This window comes from Lepisma saccharinum, chromosome 25, assembly GCF_977018435.1.
Source record: "Lepisma saccharinum chromosome 25, izLepSacc3.1, whole genome shotgun sequence".
Taxonomy (NCBI): domain Eukaryota; kingdom Metazoa; phylum Arthropoda; class Insecta; order Zygentoma; family Lepismatidae; genus Lepisma; species Lepisma saccharinum.
Window position 1 is genome coordinate 49,868,146 of NC_139253.1, and position 17,500 is coordinate 49,885,645.

The following is a 17,500-nucleotide window of genomic DNA, read 5'->3' on the forward strand; positions in this document are numbered from 1 at the left end:
CATCGGCCGGGAATCGAACCCAGGCCGCCCGCGTGGCAGGCGAGCATTCTACCACTGAACCACCGATGCTAATTCTTTCAGTAGCACTTATTATAACATCATCCTGAAGAACACTTTCACCTCGGAAAAGTACCAAAGGAGCATTGTCTCACGGTGACAATTGCTATAACTTTGTTTCCACAAAAAAGTTTTGCCCTCCCCGGCGGGGAATCGAAGCCCGGTCTCCCGCGTGACAGGCGGGGATACTCACCACTATACTACCGAGGACTGCTTGCGGAAACTTTTCAAAATATTGACATTGCGATGGCTTAAACATTAAAAATTAAACTTAAATTGAAACGAAAATAAAACTCCCACTAACGAACTACAAACTAGGAAGAAGAAAAAAATAAACTATTTTCGAGGCATGAAAAGCAAGTGGCCATCAAGACATTTTCCAAATATGTCCCAGATATTCTCAAAACTCGAGAAAATACATAATACTTTCCACCCACTGATAGAGATATGCATGTGCTTCGTCTCTCGAAAGGATAGCATAAAACAAGCATGAGCAGCGTTGTGTTGAAGACTTGTGTTTGATTGCTGAACGGAAGGTCGTGGGTTCAAGACTTCTTCTTGGCAGAAACTTTCTCGGAAGGTAAAACGCCCCTGAACCGAAATTATTATCTAAAGTTCCGGGAAATTTCCGTTAGCATTTTACGTCCGTCATCTGACTGTCTCTACATTTCTGCAGAGGGGGAGAAGACGGGACACCGACAGTTCCGTAATTGAAACTTAAAATGAAAGTCATCGACTTCTGCTCTACGATTGACGACTGCGTCTCAAAGAAATCTCCTCTTCTCTGGAATGAACAAAATTCCATTTCATCGGCCGGGAATCGAACCCGGGCCGCCCGCGTGGCAGGCGAGCATTCTACCACTGAACCACCGATGCTAATTCTTTCAGTAGCACTTATTATAACATCATCCTGAAGAACACTTTCACCTCGGAAAAGTACCAAAGGAGCATTGTCTCACGGTGACAATTGCTATAACTTTGTTTCCACAAAAAAGTTTTGCCCTCCCCGGCGGGGAATCGAACCCCGGTCTCCCGCGTGACAGGCGGGGATACTCGCCACTATACTACCGAGGACTACTTGCGGAAACTTTTCAAAATATTGACATTGCGATGGCTTAAACATTAAAAATTAAACTTAAATTGAAACGAAAATAAAACTCCCACTAACGAACTACAAACTAGGAAGAAGAAAAAAATAAACTATTTTCGAGGCATGAAAAGCAAGTGGCCGTCAAGACATTTTCCAAATATGTCCCAGATATTCTCAAAACTCGAGAAAATACATAATACTTTCCACCCACTGATAGAGATATGCATGTGCTTCGTCTCTCGAAAGGATAGCATAAAACAAGCATGAGCAGCGTTGTGTTGAAGATTTGTGTTTGATTGCTGAACGGAAGGTCGTGGGTTCAAGACTTCTTCTTGGCAGAAACTTTCTCGGAAGGTAAAACGCCCCTGAACCGAAATTATTATCTAAAGTTCCGGGAAATTTCCGTTAGCATTTTACGTCCGTCATCTGACTGTCTCTACATTTCTGCAGAGGGGGAGAAGACGGGACACCGACAGTTCCGTAATTGAAACTTAAAATGAAAGTCATCGACTTCTGCCCTACGATTGACGACTGCGTCTCAAAGGAATCTCCTCTTCTCTGGAATGAACAAAATTCCATTGCATCGGCCGGGAATCGAACCCGGGCCGCCCGCGTGGCAGTCGAGCATTCTACCACTGAACCACCGATGATAATTCTTTCAGTAGCACTTATTATAACATCATCCTGAAGAACACTTTCACCTCGGAAAAGTACCAAAGGAGCATTGTCTCACGGTGACAATTGCTATAACTTTGTTTCCACAAAAAAGTTTTGCCCTCCCCGGCGGGGAATCGAACCCCGGTCTCCCGCGTGACAGGCGGGGATACTCGCCACTATACTACCGAGGACTACTTGCGGAAACTTTTCAAAATATTGACATTGCGATGGCTTAAACATTAAAAATTAAACTTAAATTGAAACGAAAATAAAACTCCCACTAACGAACTACAAACTAGGAAGAAGAAAAAAATAAACTATTTTCGAGGCATGAAAAGCAAGTGGCCGTCAAGACATTTTCCAAATATGTCCCAGATATTCTCAAAACTCGAGAAAATACATAATACTTTCCACCCACTGATAGAGATATGCATGTGCTTCGTCTCTCGAAAGGATAGCATAAAACAAGCATGAGCAGCGTTGTGTTGAAGATTTGTGTTTGATTGCTGAACGGAAGGTCGTGGGTTCAAGACTTCTTCTTGGCAGAAACTTTCTCGGAAGGTAAAACGCCCCTGAACCGAAATTATTATCTAAAGTTCCGGGAAATTTCCGTTAGCATTTTACGTCCGTCATCTGACTGTCTCTTCATTTCTGCAGAGGGGGAGAAGACGGGACACCGACAGTTCCGTAATTGAAACTTAAAATGAAAGTCATCGACTTCTGCCCTACGATTGACGACTGCGTCTCAAAGGAATCTCCTCTTCTCTGGAATGAACAAAATTCCATTGCATCGGCCGGGAATCGAACCCGGGCCGCCCGCGTGGCAGGCGAGCATTCTACCACTGAACCACCGATGATAATTCTTTCAGTAGCACTTATTATAACATCATCCTGAAGAACACTTTCACCTCGGAAAAGTACCAAAGGAGCATTGTCTCACGGTGACAATTGCTATAACTTTGTTTCCACAAAAAAGTTTTGCCCTCCCCGGCGGGGAATCGAACCCCGGTCTCCCGCGTGACAGGCGGGGATACTCGCCACTATATTACCGAGGACTACTTGCGGAAACTTTTCAAAATATTGACATTGCGATGGCTTAAACATTAAAAATTAAACTTAAATTGAAACGAAAATAAAACTCCCACTAACGAACTACAAACTAGGAAGAAGAAAAAATAAACTATTTTCGAGGCATGAAAAGCAAGTGGCCGTCAAGACATTTTCCAAATATGTCCCAGATATTCTCAAAACTCGAGAAAATACATAATACTTTCCACCCACTGATAGAGATATGCATGTGCTTCGTCTCTCGAAAGGATAGCATAAAACAAGCATGAGCAGCGTTGTGTTGAAGACTTGTGTTTGATTGCTGAACGGAAGGTCGTGGGTTCAAGACTTCTTCTTGGCAGAAACTTTCTCGGAAGGTAAAACGCCCCTGAACCGAAATTATTATCTAAAGTTCCGGGAAATTTCCGTTAGCATTTTACGTCCGTCATCTGACTGTCTCTACATTTCTGCAGAGGGGGAGAAGACGGGACACCGACAGTTCCGTAATTGAAACTTAAAATGAAAGTCATCGACTTCTGCTCTACGATTGACGACTGCGTCTCAAAGGAATCTCTTCTTCTCTGGAATGAACAAAATTCCATTGCATCGGCCGGGAATCGAACCCGGGCCGCCCGCGTGGCAGGCGAGCATTCTACCACTTTCTTTTTCTTTCTTTTTAAAAGGAAAGCCCCCTAAGCGGAAGCTTCCCCCATCACATTCACTCATATCATTTCATTCACATTTCTATTACAGGACTTTTTCAGGACAGACAATGACAAATACCCATGCCTTACCTGGGACTCGAACCTGGAACCCCTGGCTTTGTAGCGCGCTCTGCTAACCACTTCGCCACAGAGGTCGACTGACTGAACCACCGATGCTAATTCTTTCAGTAGCACTTATTATAACATCATCCTGAAGAACACTTTCACCTCGGAAAAGTACCAAAGGAGCATTGTCTCACGGTGACAATTGCTATAACTTTGTTTCCACAAAAAAGTTTTGCCCTCCCCGGCGGGGAATCGAACCACGGTCTCCCGCGTGACACGCGGGGATACTCACCACTATACTACCGAGGACTGCTTGCGGAAACTTTTCAAAATATTGACATTGCGATGGCTTAAACATTAAAAATTAAACTTAAATTGAAACGAAAATAAAACTCCCACTAACGAACTACAAACTAGGAAGAAGAAAAAAATAAACTATTTTCGAGGCATGAAAAGCAAGTGGCCGTCAAGACATTTTCCAAATATGTCCCAGATATTCTCAAAACTCGAGAAAATACATAACTTTTTTAATCTAATAAACTCAAGGAGAAATAACAGTAGGATTCCAGCTGAAATTATGCATGATAGTGAAAGTGCGATAGGGGACCGAAGGGCAGAACTCTTCAACGCTTACTTTCATGGTAACTTCTGCCCCCCGTCTTCCCTTGCAGCGTTGCCAAATGTAAGACCAGTCTGTTCCTCCTCCCTAACAACGCTTGTCACTACACCCGATGAGGTGAAGGATCTATTGTCGTCTCTTTCAGTTCACCGTGCCCTAGGACCGGACGATATCAACACCATGTTCCTCAGGAAAACTGTGCAATCCCTGTGCTATCCCCTCTCCATTCTCTTGAACAGATGTTTTTCGGAAGGCATCTTTCCTCACGCTTGGAAACAAGCTAACATCACACCGATTCACAAAAGTGTTAACAAAAATTTTGTTTCATCTTACAGACCAATCTCCTTACTCTCTCCTCTGTCCATCATCTGTGAAAAAGTAATCAAAGATAGACTGTACAAATTTGTTTCTCCGTACTTAAGCTCTAAGCAACATGGTTTTCTTCCTGGTAGCTCCTGTCTTACAAACCTGTCTGTTTTACTCTCACATGCTATGGAATGCATTTCAAATAATTCACAATTAGATGTAATATACTTTGATCTGGCCAAAGCCTTTGATACTGTTAGTCATCGTCTTCTGATTCACAAATTATGCAATAGATTCAACATTCATGGCAAATTTCTCACCCTTCTCACAGACTACCTTAGCGATGGCCAACAACGTGTTGTTCTTCCTGGAACTGTTTCTAACTTTCTTCCTGTCCTCTCTGGAGTTCCACAGGGTAGTGTTCTAGGACCTCTCTTGTTTATATTATTCGTCGATGACCTTGCCGACCATCTCACAGCTCCCTCTAGCAATTACCTTCTTTTCGCAGATGACTGTAAAATTTTCAGGGAAATCTCCACTTCCGACGATACTCATCTTCTTCAGAATGACATAGCAACATTTACTTCCTGGTGCCAGACATGGGACCTTACATTACATTCTGACAAGTGTACTACTCTCACTATCTCTCTCAAGAAGAATCTGTTAAAGTCATCTTACTCCATCTCTGGCAATAACATCAAAGCAGTATCCTCTCACAAAGACCTAGGCATTGTTTTCGACCAAAAGCTCACATTTGAGGAACATATTTTATGCACCACAAAAAAGGCCATGCGTCTCTTAGGTTTACTCTACCGTTTCACTGAAATTAGTGACATCTCAGCCCTCACTTTGTACTTCACATCATTCATCTCCCCAATAATAGAATACTGCTCTCCCGTCTGGTCCATGGCATGTCCCACTCACCTCTCCAGATTCGATTCAGTCTTTCACTTCTTCCTAGCTATAGTCCGTCACAGGGTTCCCTCATTACGCAATTTTTCATCTCCGCATCTCTTGTCTTTTCTAAACTTACAAACTGCTTATCAGCGACGTTTGCAGAATGATTTCAGTTACTTATACAAAATTGTGAATGGCAAAATCCGCTGCAACACACTCCTTGAGGAATTCCACTTTAGAGTACCTATGCGCACAACTCGCAATACAAGGTTATTTTATACTAAAAAACCTAGACTAGAAATTCAAAAAAGATCTCTCTTTTATAGACTTGCAGCACAATACAATGATCTCCCCTCAAGTATTGATATATTTTCCTCCGAGTTTGCCTTTCGGTCTTCTATCAGAAGAAATACTTGTAATTAATATCACATAGTGCCATCTCTTACTTATTTTTTTTTCATTTGCTATTCACTTTTATGTTGATTTGTTACTCTTAATTATTTCTTATTTATTTTTAATTATTTATTTTATTTTATTTTATTTTTTATTTTTATGCTTATTATAATTATTGCTTTCTCATTGTTGACAATTTCAGTGTAAAATGGCCACCTGTGCTGTATCTGAAATTTTCTCAAATAAATAAATAAATAAATAAATAATACTTTCCACCCACTGATAGAGATATGCATGTGCTTCGTCTCTCGAAAGGATAGCATAAAACAAGCATGAGCAGCGTTGTGTTGAAGACTTGTGTTTGATTGCTGAACGGAAGGTCGTGGGTTCAAGACTTCTTCTTGGCAGAAACTTTCTCGGAAGGTAAAACACCCCTGAACCGAAATTATTATCTAAAGTTCCGGGAAATTTCCGTTAGCATTTTACGTCCGACATCTGACTGTCTCTACATTTCTGCAGAGGGGGAGAAGACGGGACACCGACAGTTCCGTAATTGAAACTTAAAATGAAAGTCATCGACTTCTGCTCTACGATTGACGACTGCGTCTCAAAGGAATCTCTTCTTCTCTGGAATGAACAAAATTCCATTGCATCAGCCGGGAATCGAACCCGGGCCGCCCGCGTGGCAGTCGAGCATTCTACCACTGAACCACCGATGCTAATTCTTTCAGTAGCACTTATTATAACATCATCCTGAAGAACACTTTCACCTCGGAAAAGTACCAAAGGAGCATTGTCTCACGGTGACAATTGCTATAACTTTGTTTCCACAAAAAAGTTCTGCCCTCCCCGGCGGGGAATCGAACCCCGGTCTCCCGCGTGACAGGCGGGGATACTCACCACTATACTACCGAGGACTGCTTGCGGAAACTTTTCAAAATATTGACATTGCGATGGCTTAAACATTAAAAATTAAACTTAAATTGAAACGAAAATAAAACTCTCACTAACGAACTACAAACTAGGAAGAAGAAAAAAATAAACTATTTTCGAGGCATGAAAAGCAAGTGGCCGTCAAGACATTTTCCAAATATGTCCCAGATATTCTCAAAACTCGAGAAAATACATAATACTTTCCACCCACTGATAGAGATATGCATGTGCTTCGTCTCTCGAAAGGATAGCATAAAACAAGCATGAGCAGCGTTGTGTTGAAGACTTGTGTTTGATTGCTGAACGGAAGGTCGTGGGTTCAAGACTTCTTCTTGGCAGAAACTTTCTCGGAAGGTAAAACGCCCCTGAACCGAAATTATTATCTAAAGTTCCGGGAAATTTCCGTTAGCATTTTACGTCCGTCATCTGACTGTCTCTACATTTCTGCAGAGGGGGAGAAGACGGGACACCGACAGTTCCGTAATTGAAACTTAAAATGAAAGTCTTCGACTTCTGCTCTACGATTGACGACTGCGTCTCAAAGGAATCTCTTCTTCTCTGGAATGAACAAAATTCCATTGCATCGGCCGGGAATCGAACCCGGCCCGCCCGCGTGGCAGGCGAGCATTCTACCACTGAACCACCGATGCTAATTCTTTCAGTAGCACTTATTATAACATCATCCTGAAGAACACTTTCACCTCGGAAAAGTACCAAAGGAGCATTGTCTCACGGTGACAATTGCTATAACTTTGTTTCCACAAAAAAGTTTTGCCCTCCCCGGCGGGGAATCGAACCCCGGTCTCCCGCGTGACAGGCGGGGATACTCACCACTATACTACCGAGGACTGCTTGCGGAAACTTTTCAAAATATTGACATTGCGATGGCTTAAACATTAAAAATTAAACTTAAATTGAAACGAAAATAAAACTCCCACTAACGAACTACAAACTAGGAAGAAGAAAAAAATAAACTATTTTCGAGGCATGAAAAGCAAGTGGCCGTCAAGACATTTTCCAAATATGTCCCAGATATTCTCAAAACTCGAGAAAATACATAATACTTTCCACCCACTGATAGAGATATGCATGTGCTTCGTCTCTCGAAAGGATAGCATAAAACAAGCATGAGCAGCGTTGTGTTGAAGACTTGTGTTTGATTGCTGAACGGAAGGTCGTGGGTTCAAGACTTCTTCTTGGCAGAAACTTTCTCGGAAGGTAAAACGCCCCTGAACCGAAATTATTATCTAAAGTTCCGGGAAATTTCCGTTAGCATTTTACGTCCGTCATCTGACTGTCTCTACATTTCTGCTGAGGGGGAGAAGACGGGACACCGACAGTTCCGTAATTGAAACTTAAAATGAAAGTCATCGACTTCTGCCCTACGATTGACGACTGCGTCTCAAAGGAATCTCCTCTTCTCTGGAATGAACAAAATTCCATTGCATCGGCCGGGAATCGAACCCGGGCCGCCCGCGTGGCAGGCGAGCATTCTACCACTGAACCACCGATGCTAATTCTTTCAGTAGCACTTATTATAACATCATCCTGAAGAACACTTTCACCTCGGAAAAGTACCAAAGGAGCATTGTCTCACGGTGACAATTGCTATAACTTTGTTTCCACAAAAAAGTTTTGCCCTCCCCGGCGGGGAATCGAACCCCGGTCTCCCGCGTGACAGGCGGGGATACTCACCACTATACTACCGAGGACTGCTTGCGGAAACTTTTCAAAATATTGACATTGCGATGGCTTAAACATTAAAAATTAAACTTAAATTGAAACGAAAATAAAACTCCCTCTAACGAACTACAAACTAGGAAGAAGAAAAAAATAAACTATTTTCGAGGCATGAAAAGCAAGTGGCCGTCAAGACATTTTCCAAATATGTCCCAGATATTCTCAAAACTCGAGAAAATACATAATACTTTCCACCCACTGATAGAGATATGCATGTGCTTCGTCTCTCGAAAGGATAGCATAAAACAAGCATGAGCAGCGTTGTGTTGAAGACTTGTGTTTGATTGCTGAACGGAAGGTCGTGGGTTCAAGACTTCTTCTTGGCAGAAACTTTCTCGGAAGGTAAAACGCCCCTGAACCGAAATTATTATCTAAAGTTCCGGGAAATTTCCGTTAGCATTTTACGTCCGTCATCTGACTGTCTCTACATTTCTGCTGAGGGGGAGAAGACGGGACACCGACAGTTCCGTAATTGAAACTTAAAATGAAAGTCATCGACTTCTGCCCTACGATTGACGACTGCGTCTCAAAGGAATCTCCTCTTCTCTGGAATTAACAAAATTCCATTGCATCGGCCGGGAATCGAACCCGGGCCGCCCGCGTGGCAGGCGAGCATTTTACCACTGAACCACCGATGCTAATTCTTTCAGTAGCACTTATTATAACATCATCCTGAAGAACACTTTCACCTCGGAAAAGTACCAAAGGAGCATTGTCTCACGGTGACAATTGCTATAACTTTGTTTCCACAAAAAAGTTTTGCCCTCCCCGGCGGGGAATCGAACCCCGGTCTCCCGCGTGACAGGCGGGGATACTCACCACTATACTACCGAGGACTGCTTGCGGAAACTTTTCAAAATATTGACATTGCGATGGCTTAAACATTAAAAATTAAACTTAAATTGAAACGAAAATAAAACTCCCACTAACGAACTACAAACTAGGAAGAAGAAAAAAATAAACTATTTTCGAGGCATGAAAAGCAAGTGGCCGTCAAGACATTTTCCAAATATGTCCCAGATATTCTCAAAACTCGAGAAAATACATAATACTTTCCACCCACTGATAGAGATATGCATGTGCTTCGTCTCTCGAAAGGATAGCATAAAACAAGCATGAGCAGCGTTGTGTTGAAGACTTGTGTTTGATTGCTGAACGGAAGGTCGTGGGTTCAAGACTTCTTCTTGGCAGAAACTTTCTCGGAAGGTAAAACGCCCCTGAACCGAAATTATTATCTAAAGTTCCGGGAAATTTCCGTTAGCATTTTACGTCCGTCATCTGACTGTCTCTACATTTCTGCTGAGGGGGAGAAGACGGGACACCGACAGTTCCGTAATTGAAACTTAAAATGAAAGTCATCGACTTCTGCTCTACGATTGACGACTGCGTCTCAAAGGAATCTCCTCTTCTCTGGAATGAACAAAATTCCGATGCATCGGCCGGGAATCGAACCCGGGCCGCCCGCGTGGCAGGCGAGCATTCTACCACTGAACCACCGGTGCTAATTCTTTCAGTAGCACTTATTATAACATCATCCTGAAGAACACTTTCACCTCGGAAAAGTACCAAAGGAGCATTGTCTCACGGTGACAATTGCTATAACTTTGTTTCCACAAAAAAGTTTTGCCCTCCCCGGCGGGGAATCGAACCCCGGTCTCCCGCGTGACAGGCGGGGATACTCACCACTATACTACCGAGGACTGCTTGCGGAAAGTTTTCAAAATATTGACATTGCGATGGCTTAAACATTAAAAATTAAACTTAAATTGAAACGAAAATAAAACTCCCACTAACGAACTACAAACTAGGAAGAAGAAAAAAATAAACTATTTTCGAGGCATGAAAAGCAAGTGGCCGTCAAGACATTTTCCAAATATGTCCCAGATATTCTCAAAACTCGAGAAAATACATAATACTTTCCACCCACTGATAGAGATATGCATGTGCTTCGTCTCTCGAAAGGATAGCATAAAACAAGCATGAGCAGCGTTGTGTTGAAGACTTGTGTTTGATTGCTGAACGGAAGGTCGTGGGTTCAAGACTTCTTCTTGGCAGAAACTTTCTCGGAAGGTAAAACGCCCCTGAACCGAAATTATTATCTAAAGTTCCGGGAAATTTCCGTTAGCATTTTACGTCCGTCATCTGACTGTCTCTACATTTCTGCTGAGGGGGAGAATACGGGACACCGACAGTTCCGTAATTGAAACTTAAAATGAAAGTCATCGACTTCTGCCCTACGATTGACGACTGCGTCTCAAAGGAATCTCCTCTTCTCTGGAATGAACAAAATTCCATTGCATCGGCCGGGAATCGAACCCGGGCCGCCCGCGTGGCAGGCGAGCATTCTACCACTGAACCACCGATGCTAATTCTTTCAGTAGCACTTATTATAACATCATCCTGAAGAACACTTTCACCTCGGAAAAGTACCAAAGGAGCATTGTCTCACGGTGACAATTGCTATAACTTTGTTTCCACAAAAAAGTTTTGCCCTCCCCGGCGGGGAATCGAACCCCGGTCTCCCGCGTGACAGGCGGGGATACTCACCACTATACTACCGAGGACTGCTTGCGGAAACTTTTCAAAATATTGACATTGCGATGGCTTAAACATTAAAAATTAAACTTAAATTGAAACGAAAATAAAACTCCCACTAACGAACTACAAACTAGGAAGAAGAAAAAATAAACTATTTTCGAGGCATGAAAAGCAAGTGGCCGTCAAGACATTTTCCAAATATGTCCCAGATATTCTCAAAACTCGAGAAAATACATAATACTTTCCACCCACTGATAGAGATATGCATGTGCTTCGTCTCTCGAAAGGATAGCATAAAACAAGCATGAGCAGCGTTGTGTTGAAGACTTGTGTTTGATTGCTGAACGGAAGGTCGTGGGTTCAAGACTTCTTCTTGGCAGAAACCTTCTCGGAAGGTAAAAATTATTATCTAAAGTTCCGGGAAATTTCCGTTAGCATTTTACGTCCGTCATCTGACTGTCTCTACATTTCTGCTGAGGGGGAGAAGACGGGACACCGACAGTTCCGTAATTGAAACTTAAAATGAAAGTCATCGACTTCTGCCCTACGATTGACGACTGCGTCTCAAAGGAATCTCCTCTTCTCTGGAATGAACAAAATTCCATTGCATCGGCCGGGAATCGAACCCGGGCCGCCCGCGTGGCAGGCGAGCATTCTACCACTGAACCACCGATGCTAATTCTTTCAGTAGCACTTATTATAACATCATCCTGAAGAACACTTTCACCTCGGAAAAGTACCAAAGGAGCATTGTCTCACGGTGACAATTGCTATAACTTTGTTTCCACAAAAAAGTTTTGCCCTCCCCGGCGGGGAATCGAACCCCGGTCTCCCGCGTGACAGGCGGGGATACTCACCACTATACTACCGAGGACTGCTTGCGGAAACTTTTCAAAATATTGACATTGCGATGGCTTAAACATTAAAAATTAAACTTAAATTGAAACGAAAATAAAACTCCCACTAACGAACTACAAACTAGGAAGAAGAAAAAAATAAACTATTTTCGAGGCATGAAAAGCAAGTGGCCGTCAAGACATTTTCCAAATATGTCCCAGATATTCTCAAAACTCGAGAAAATACATAATACTTTCCACCCACTGATAGAGATATGCATGTGCTTCGTCTCTCGAAAGGATAGCATAAAACAAGCATGAGCAGCGTTGTGTTGAAGACTTGTGTTTGATTGCTGAACGGAAGGTCGTGGGTTCAAGACTTCTTCTTGGCAGAAACTTTCTCGGAAGGTAAAACGCCCCTGAACCGAAATTATTATCTAAAGTTCCGGGAAATTTCCGTTAGCATTTTACGTCCGTCATCTGACTGTCTCTACATTTCTGCTGAGGGGGAGAACACGGGACACCGACAGTTCCGTAATTGAAACTTAAAATGAAAGTCATCGACTTCTGCCCTACGATTGACGACTGCGTCTCAAAGGAATCTCCTCTTCTCTGGAATGAACAAAATTCCATTGCATCGGCCGGGAATCGAACCCGGGCCGCCCGCGTGGCAGGCGAGCATTCTACCACTGAACCACCGATGCTAATTCTTTCAGTAGCACTTATTATAACATCATCCTGAAGAACACTTTCACCTCGGAAAAGTACCAAAGGAGCATTGTCTCACGGTGACAATTGCTATAACTTTGTTTCCACAAAAAAGTTTTGCCCTCCCCGGCGGGGAATCGAACCCCGGTCTCCCGCGTGACAGGCGGGGATACTCACCACTATACTACCGAGGACTGCTTGCGGAAACTTTTCAAAATATTGACATTGCGATGGCTTAAACATTAAAAATTAAACTTAAATTGAAACGAAAATAAAACTCCCACTAACGAACTACAAACTAGGAAGAAGAAAAAAATAAACTATTTTCGAGGCATGAAAAGCAAGTGGCCGTCAAGACATTTTCCAAATATGTCCCAGATATTCTCAAAACTCGAGAAAATACATAATACTTTCCACCCACTGATAGAGATATGCATGTGCTTCGTCTCTCGAAAGGATAGCATAAAACAAGCATGAGCAGCGTTGTGTTGAAGACTTGTGTTTGATTGCTGAACGGAAGGTCGTGGGTTCAAGACTTCTTCTTGGCAGAAACTTTCTCGGAAGGTAAAACGCCCCTGAACCGAAATTATTATCTAAAGTTCCGGGAAATTTCCGTTAGCATTTTACGTCCGTCATCTGACTGTCTCTACATTTCTGCTGAGGGGGAGAAGACGGGACACAGACAGTTCCGTAATTGAAACTTAAATTGAAAGTCATCGACTTCTGCTCTACGATTGACGACTGCGTCTCAAAGGAATCTCCTCTTCTCTGGAATGAACAAAATTCCATTGCATCGGCCGGGAATCGAACCCGGGCCGCCCGCGTGGCAGGCGAGCATTCTACCACTGAACCACCGATGCTAATTCTTTCAGTAGCACTTATTATAACATCATCCTGAAGAACACTTTCACCTCGGAAAAGTACCAAAGGAGCATTGTCTCACGGTGACAATTGCTATAACTTTGTTTCCACAAAAAAGTTTTGCCCTCCCCGGCGGGGAATCGAACCCCGGTCTCCCGCGTGACAGGCGGGGATACTCACCACTATACTACCGAGGACTGCTTGCGGAAACTTTTCAAAATATTGACATTGCGATGGCTTAAACATTAAAAATTAAACTTAAATTGAAACGAAAATAAAACTCCCACTAACGAACTACAAACTAGGAAGAAGAAAAAATAAACTATTTTCGAGGCATGAAAAGCAAGTGGCCGTCAAGACATTTTCCAAATATGTCCCAGATATTCTCAAAACTCGAGAAAATACATAATACTTTCCACCCACTGATAGAGATATGCATGTGCTTCGTCTCTCGAAAGGATAGCATAAAACAAGCATGAGCAGCGTTGTGTTGAAGACTTGTGTTTGATTGCTGAACGGAAGGTCGTGGGTTCAAGACTTCTTCTTGGCAGAAACCTTCTCGGAAGGTAAAACGCCCCTGAACCGAAATTATTATCTAAAGTTCCGGGAAATTTCCGTTAGCATTTTACGTCCGTCATCTGACTGTCTCTACATTTCTGCTGAGGGGGAGAACACGGGACACCGACAGTTCCGTAATTGAAACTTAAAATGAAAGTCATCGACTTCTGCCCTACGATTGACGACTGCGTCTCAAAGGAATCTCCTCTTCTCTGGAATGAACAAAATTCCATTGCATCGGCCGGGAATCGAACCCGGGCCGCCCGCGTGGCAGGCGAGCATTCTACCACTGAACCACCGATGCTAATTCTTTCAGTAGCACTTATTATAACATCATCCTGAAGAACACTTTCACCTCGGAAAAGTACCAAAGGAGCATTGTCTCACGGTGACAATTGCTATAACTTTGTTTCCACAAAAAAGTTTTGCCCTCCCCGGCGGGGAATCGAACCCCGGTCTCCCGCGTGACAGGCGGGGATACTCACCACTATACTACCGAGGACTGCTTGCGGAAACTTTTCAAAATATTGACATTGCGATGGCTTAAACATTAAAAATTAAACTTAAATTGAAACGAAAATAAAACTCCCACTAACGAACTACAAACTAGGAAGAAGAAAAAAATAAACTATTTTCGAGGCATGAAAAGCAAGTGGCCGTCAAGACATTTTCCAAATATGTCCCAGATATTCTCAAAACTCGAGAAAATACATAATACTTTCCACCCACTGATAGAGATATGCATGTGCTTCGTCTCTCGAAAGGATAGCATAAAACAAGCATGAGCAGCGTTGTGTTGAAGACTTGTGTTTGATTGCTGAACGGAAGGTCGTGGGTTCAAGACTTCTTCTTGGCAGAAACTTTCTCGGAAGGTAAAACGCCCCTGAACCGAAATTATTATCTAAAGTTCCGGGAAATTTCCGTTAGCATTTTACGTCCGTCATCTGACTGTCTCTACATTTCTGCTGAGGGGGAGAAGACGGGACACCGACAGTTCCGTAATTGAAACTTAAAATGAAAGTCATCGACTTCTGCCCTACGATTGACGACTGCGTCTCAAAGGAATCTCCTCTTCTCTGGAATGAACAAAATTCCATTGCATCGGCCGGGAATCGAACCCGGGCCGCCCGCGTGGCAGGCGAGCATTCTACCACTGAACCACCGATGCTAATTCTTTCAGTAGCACTTATTATAACATCATCCTGAAGAACACTTTCACCTCGGAAAAGTACCAAAGGAGCATTGTCTCACGGTGACAATTGCTATAACTTTGTTTCCACAAAAAAGTTTTGCCCTCCCCGGCGGGGAATCGAACCCCGGTCTCCCGCGTGACAGGCGGGGATACTCACCACTATACTACCGAGGACTGCTTGCGGAAACTTTTCAAAATATTGACATTGCGATGGCTTAAACATTAAAAATTAAACTTAAATTGAAACGAAAATAAAACTCCCACTAACGAACTACAAACTAGGAAGAAGAAAAAAATAAACTATTTTCGAGGCATGAAAAGCAAGTGGCCGTCAAGACATTTTCCAAATATGTCCCAGATATTCTCAAAACTCGAGAAAATACATAATACTTTCCACCCACTGATAGAGATATGCATGTGCTTCGTCTCTCGAAAGGATAGCATAAAACAAGCATGAGCAGCGTTGTGTTGAAGACTTGTGTTTGATTGCTGAACGGAAGGTCGTGGGTTCAAGACTTCTTCTTGGCAGAAACTTTCTCGGAAGGTAAAACGCCCCTGAACCGAAATTATTATCTAAAGTTCCGGGAAATTTCCGTTAGCATTTTACGTCCGTCATCTGACTGTCTCTACATTTCTGCTGAGGGGGAGAAGACGGGACACAGACAGTTCCGTAATTGAAACTTAAAATGAAAGTCATCGACTTCTGCTCTACGATTGACGACTGCGTCTCAAAGGAATCTCCTCTTCTCTGGAATGAACAAAATTCCATTGCATCGGCCGGGAATCGAACCCGGGCCGCCCGCGTGGCAGGCGAGCATTCTACCACTGAACCACCGATGCTAATTCTTTCAGTAGCACTTATTATAACATCATCCTGAAGAACACTTTCACCTCGGAAAAGTACCAAAGGAGCATTGTCTCACGGTGACAATTGCTATAACTTTGTTTCCACAAAAAAGTTTTGCCCTCCCCGGCGGGGAATCGAACCCCGGTCTCCCGCGTGACAGGCGGGGATACTCACCACTATACTACCGAGGACTGCTTGCGGAAACTTTTCAAAATATTGACATTGCGATGGCTTAAACATTAAAAATTAAACTTAAATTGAAACGAAAATAAAACTCCCACTAACGAACTACAAACTAGGAAGAAGAAAAAAATAAACTATTTTCGAGGCATGAAAAGCAAGTGGCCGTCAAGACATTTTCCAAATATGTCCCAGATATTCTCAAAACTCGAGAAAATACATAATACTTTCCACCCACTGATAGAGATATGCATGTGCTTCGTCTCTCGAAAGGATAGCATAAAACAAGCATGAGCAGCGTTGTGTTGAAGACTTGTGTTTGATTGCTGAACGGAAGGTCGTGGGTTCAAGACTTCTTCTTGGCAGAAACTTTCTCGGAAGGTAAAACGCCCCTGAACCGAAATTATTATCTAAAGTTCCGGGAAATTTCCGTTAGCATTTTACGTCCGTCATCTGACTGTCTCTACATTTCTGCTGAGGGGGAGAAGACGGGACACCGACAGTTCCGTAATTGAAACTTAAAATGAAAGTCATCGACTTCTGCCCTACGATTGACGACTGCGTCTCAAAGGAATCTCCTCTTCTCTGGAATGAACAAAATTCCATTGCATCGGCCGGGAATCGAACCCGGGCCGCCCGCGTGGCAGGCGAGCATTCTACCACTGAACCACCGATGCTAATTCTTTCAGTAGCACTTATTATAACATCATCCTGAAGAACACTTTCACCTCGGAAAAGTACCAAAGGAGCATTGTCTCACGGTGACAATTGCTATAACTTTGTTTCCACAAAAAAGTTTTGCCCTCCCCGGCGGGGAATCGAACCCCGGTCTCCCGCGTGACAGGCGGGGATACTCACCACTATACTACCGAGGACTGCTTGCGGAAACTTTTCAAAATATTGACATTGCGATGGCTTAAACATTAAAAATTAAACTTAAATTGAAACGAAAATAAAACTCCCACTAACGAACTACAAACTAGGAAGAAGAAAAAATAAACTATTTTCGAGGCATGAAAAGCAAGTGGCCGTCAAGACATTTTCCAAATATGTCCCAGATATTCTCAAAACTCGAGAAAATACATAATACTTTCCACCCACTGATAGAGATATGCATGTGCTTCGTCTCTCGAAAGGATAGCATAAAACAAGCATGAGCAGCGTTGTGTTGAAGACTTGTGTTTGATTGCTGAACGGAAGGTCGTGGGTTCAAGACTTCTTCTTGGCAGAAACCTTCTCGGAAGGTAAAACGCCCCTGAACCGAAATTATT

General features: G+C 42.9%; 34 non-coding genes across 34 annotated transcripts in view; all 34 read right to left on the reverse strand.

Annotated features, from left to right (window-relative positions):
• TRNAG-GCC (transfer RNA glycine (anticodon GCC)) overlaps positions 1-69 on the reverse strand; it is a 71-nt gene extending 2 nt beyond the window's left edge. Inside the window, exon 1 of the tRNA in view lies at positions 1-69. This exon is cut by the window's left edge and continues 2 nt beyond it. This is a non-coding gene — a tRNA (tRNA-Gly).
• Positions 70-195: 126 nt separating this feature from the next.
• Positions 196-267, reverse strand: TRNAD-GUC (transfer RNA aspartic acid (anticodon GUC)). Its single transcript has one exon. It is a non-coding gene; the product is annotated as a tRNA-Asp (tRNA).
• A 595-nt stretch (positions 268-862) lies between these two features.
• Positions 863-933, reverse strand: TRNAG-GCC (transfer RNA glycine (anticodon GCC)). Its single transcript has one exon. It is a non-coding gene; the product is annotated as a tRNA-Gly (tRNA).
• Positions 934-1,059: 126 nt separating this feature from the next.
• TRNAD-GUC (transfer RNA aspartic acid (anticodon GUC)) lies at positions 1,060-1,131 on the reverse strand. Its single transcript has one exon. It is a non-coding gene; the product is annotated as a tRNA-Asp (tRNA).
• A 595-nt stretch (positions 1,132-1,726) lies between these two features.
• Positions 1,727-1,797, reverse strand: TRNAG-GCC (transfer RNA glycine (anticodon GCC)). Its single transcript has one exon. It is a non-coding gene; the product is annotated as a tRNA-Gly (tRNA).
• A 126-nt stretch (positions 1,798-1,923) lies between these two features.
• TRNAD-GUC (transfer RNA aspartic acid (anticodon GUC)) lies at positions 1,924-1,995 on the reverse strand. The gene has a single exon. It is a non-coding gene; the product is annotated as a tRNA-Asp (tRNA).
• A 595-nt stretch (positions 1,996-2,590) lies between these two features.
• On the reverse strand, positions 2,591-2,661 carry TRNAG-GCC (transfer RNA glycine (anticodon GCC)). Its single transcript has one exon. It is a non-coding gene; the product is annotated as a tRNA-Gly (tRNA).
• Positions 2,662-2,787: 126 nt separating this feature from the next.
• TRNAD-GUC (transfer RNA aspartic acid (anticodon GUC)) lies at positions 2,788-2,859 on the reverse strand. Its single transcript has one exon. It is a non-coding gene; the product is annotated as a tRNA-Asp (tRNA).
• Positions 2,860-6,484: 3,625 nt separating this feature from the next.
• Positions 6,485-6,555, reverse strand: TRNAG-GCC (transfer RNA glycine (anticodon GCC)). The gene has a single exon. It is a non-coding gene; the product is annotated as a tRNA-Gly (tRNA).
• Positions 6,556-6,681: 126 nt separating this feature from the next.
• TRNAD-GUC (transfer RNA aspartic acid (anticodon GUC)) lies at positions 6,682-6,753 on the reverse strand. The gene has a single exon. It is a non-coding gene; the product is annotated as a tRNA-Asp (tRNA).
• A 595-nt stretch (positions 6,754-7,348) lies between these two features.
• Positions 7,349-7,419, reverse strand: TRNAG-GCC (transfer RNA glycine (anticodon GCC)). Its single transcript has one exon. It is a non-coding gene; the product is annotated as a tRNA-Gly (tRNA).
• Positions 7,420-7,545: 126 nt separating this feature from the next.
• Positions 7,546-7,617, reverse strand: TRNAD-GUC (transfer RNA aspartic acid (anticodon GUC)). The gene has a single exon. It is a non-coding gene; the product is annotated as a tRNA-Asp (tRNA).
• A 595-nt stretch (positions 7,618-8,212) lies between these two features.
• Positions 8,213-8,283, reverse strand: TRNAG-GCC (transfer RNA glycine (anticodon GCC)). Its single transcript has one exon. It is a non-coding gene; the product is annotated as a tRNA-Gly (tRNA).
• Positions 8,284-8,409: 126 nt separating this feature from the next.
• Positions 8,410-8,481, reverse strand: TRNAD-GUC (transfer RNA aspartic acid (anticodon GUC)). The gene has a single exon. It is a non-coding gene; the product is annotated as a tRNA-Asp (tRNA).
• Positions 8,482-9,076: 595 nt separating this feature from the next.
• On the reverse strand, positions 9,077-9,147 carry TRNAG-GCC (transfer RNA glycine (anticodon GCC)). Its single transcript has one exon. It is a non-coding gene; the product is annotated as a tRNA-Gly (tRNA).
• A 126-nt stretch (positions 9,148-9,273) lies between these two features.
• TRNAD-GUC (transfer RNA aspartic acid (anticodon GUC)) lies at positions 9,274-9,345 on the reverse strand. Its single transcript has one exon. It is a non-coding gene; the product is annotated as a tRNA-Asp (tRNA).
• A 595-nt stretch (positions 9,346-9,940) lies between these two features.
• Positions 9,941-10,011, reverse strand: TRNAG-GCC (transfer RNA glycine (anticodon GCC)). Its single transcript has one exon. It is a non-coding gene; the product is annotated as a tRNA-Gly (tRNA).
• A 126-nt stretch (positions 10,012-10,137) lies between these two features.
• TRNAD-GUC (transfer RNA aspartic acid (anticodon GUC)) lies at positions 10,138-10,209 on the reverse strand. The gene has a single exon. It is a non-coding gene; the product is annotated as a tRNA-Asp (tRNA).
• Positions 10,210-10,804: 595 nt separating this feature from the next.
• Positions 10,805-10,875, reverse strand: TRNAG-GCC (transfer RNA glycine (anticodon GCC)). Its single transcript has one exon. It is a non-coding gene; the product is annotated as a tRNA-Gly (tRNA).
• Positions 10,876-11,001: 126 nt separating this feature from the next.
• Positions 11,002-11,073, reverse strand: TRNAD-GUC (transfer RNA aspartic acid (anticodon GUC)). Its single transcript has one exon. It is a non-coding gene; the product is annotated as a tRNA-Asp (tRNA).
• Positions 11,074-11,652: 579 nt separating this feature from the next.
• On the reverse strand, positions 11,653-11,723 carry TRNAG-GCC (transfer RNA glycine (anticodon GCC)). The gene has a single exon. It is a non-coding gene; the product is annotated as a tRNA-Gly (tRNA).
• A 126-nt stretch (positions 11,724-11,849) lies between these two features.
• Positions 11,850-11,921, reverse strand: TRNAD-GUC (transfer RNA aspartic acid (anticodon GUC)). Its single transcript has one exon. It is a non-coding gene; the product is annotated as a tRNA-Asp (tRNA).
• A 595-nt stretch (positions 11,922-12,516) lies between these two features.
• TRNAG-GCC (transfer RNA glycine (anticodon GCC)) lies at positions 12,517-12,587 on the reverse strand. The gene has a single exon. It is a non-coding gene; the product is annotated as a tRNA-Gly (tRNA).
• A 126-nt stretch (positions 12,588-12,713) lies between these two features.
• Positions 12,714-12,785, reverse strand: TRNAD-GUC (transfer RNA aspartic acid (anticodon GUC)). The gene has a single exon. It is a non-coding gene; the product is annotated as a tRNA-Asp (tRNA).
• A 595-nt stretch (positions 12,786-13,380) lies between these two features.
• TRNAG-GCC (transfer RNA glycine (anticodon GCC)) lies at positions 13,381-13,451 on the reverse strand. Its single transcript has one exon. It is a non-coding gene; the product is annotated as a tRNA-Gly (tRNA).
• Positions 13,452-13,577: 126 nt separating this feature from the next.
• TRNAD-GUC (transfer RNA aspartic acid (anticodon GUC)) lies at positions 13,578-13,649 on the reverse strand. The gene has a single exon. It is a non-coding gene; the product is annotated as a tRNA-Asp (tRNA).
• Positions 13,650-14,243: 594 nt separating this feature from the next.
• Positions 14,244-14,314, reverse strand: TRNAG-GCC (transfer RNA glycine (anticodon GCC)). Its single transcript has one exon. It is a non-coding gene; the product is annotated as a tRNA-Gly (tRNA).
• Positions 14,315-14,440: 126 nt separating this feature from the next.
• Positions 14,441-14,512, reverse strand: TRNAD-GUC (transfer RNA aspartic acid (anticodon GUC)). The gene has a single exon. It is a non-coding gene; the product is annotated as a tRNA-Asp (tRNA).
• Positions 14,513-15,107: 595 nt separating this feature from the next.
• Positions 15,108-15,178, reverse strand: TRNAG-GCC (transfer RNA glycine (anticodon GCC)). Its single transcript has one exon. It is a non-coding gene; the product is annotated as a tRNA-Gly (tRNA).
• Positions 15,179-15,304: 126 nt separating this feature from the next.
• On the reverse strand, positions 15,305-15,376 carry TRNAD-GUC (transfer RNA aspartic acid (anticodon GUC)). The gene has a single exon. It is a non-coding gene; the product is annotated as a tRNA-Asp (tRNA).
• A 595-nt stretch (positions 15,377-15,971) lies between these two features.
• On the reverse strand, positions 15,972-16,042 carry TRNAG-GCC (transfer RNA glycine (anticodon GCC)). The gene has a single exon. It is a non-coding gene; the product is annotated as a tRNA-Gly (tRNA).
• A 126-nt stretch (positions 16,043-16,168) lies between these two features.
• TRNAD-GUC (transfer RNA aspartic acid (anticodon GUC)) lies at positions 16,169-16,240 on the reverse strand. The gene has a single exon. It is a non-coding gene; the product is annotated as a tRNA-Asp (tRNA).
• A 595-nt stretch (positions 16,241-16,835) lies between these two features.
• On the reverse strand, positions 16,836-16,906 carry TRNAG-GCC (transfer RNA glycine (anticodon GCC)). The gene has a single exon. It is a non-coding gene; the product is annotated as a tRNA-Gly (tRNA).
• Positions 16,907-17,032: 126 nt separating this feature from the next.
• On the reverse strand, positions 17,033-17,104 carry TRNAD-GUC (transfer RNA aspartic acid (anticodon GUC)). Its single transcript has one exon. It is a non-coding gene; the product is annotated as a tRNA-Asp (tRNA).
• Positions 17,105-17,500: the final 396 nt, after the last annotated feature.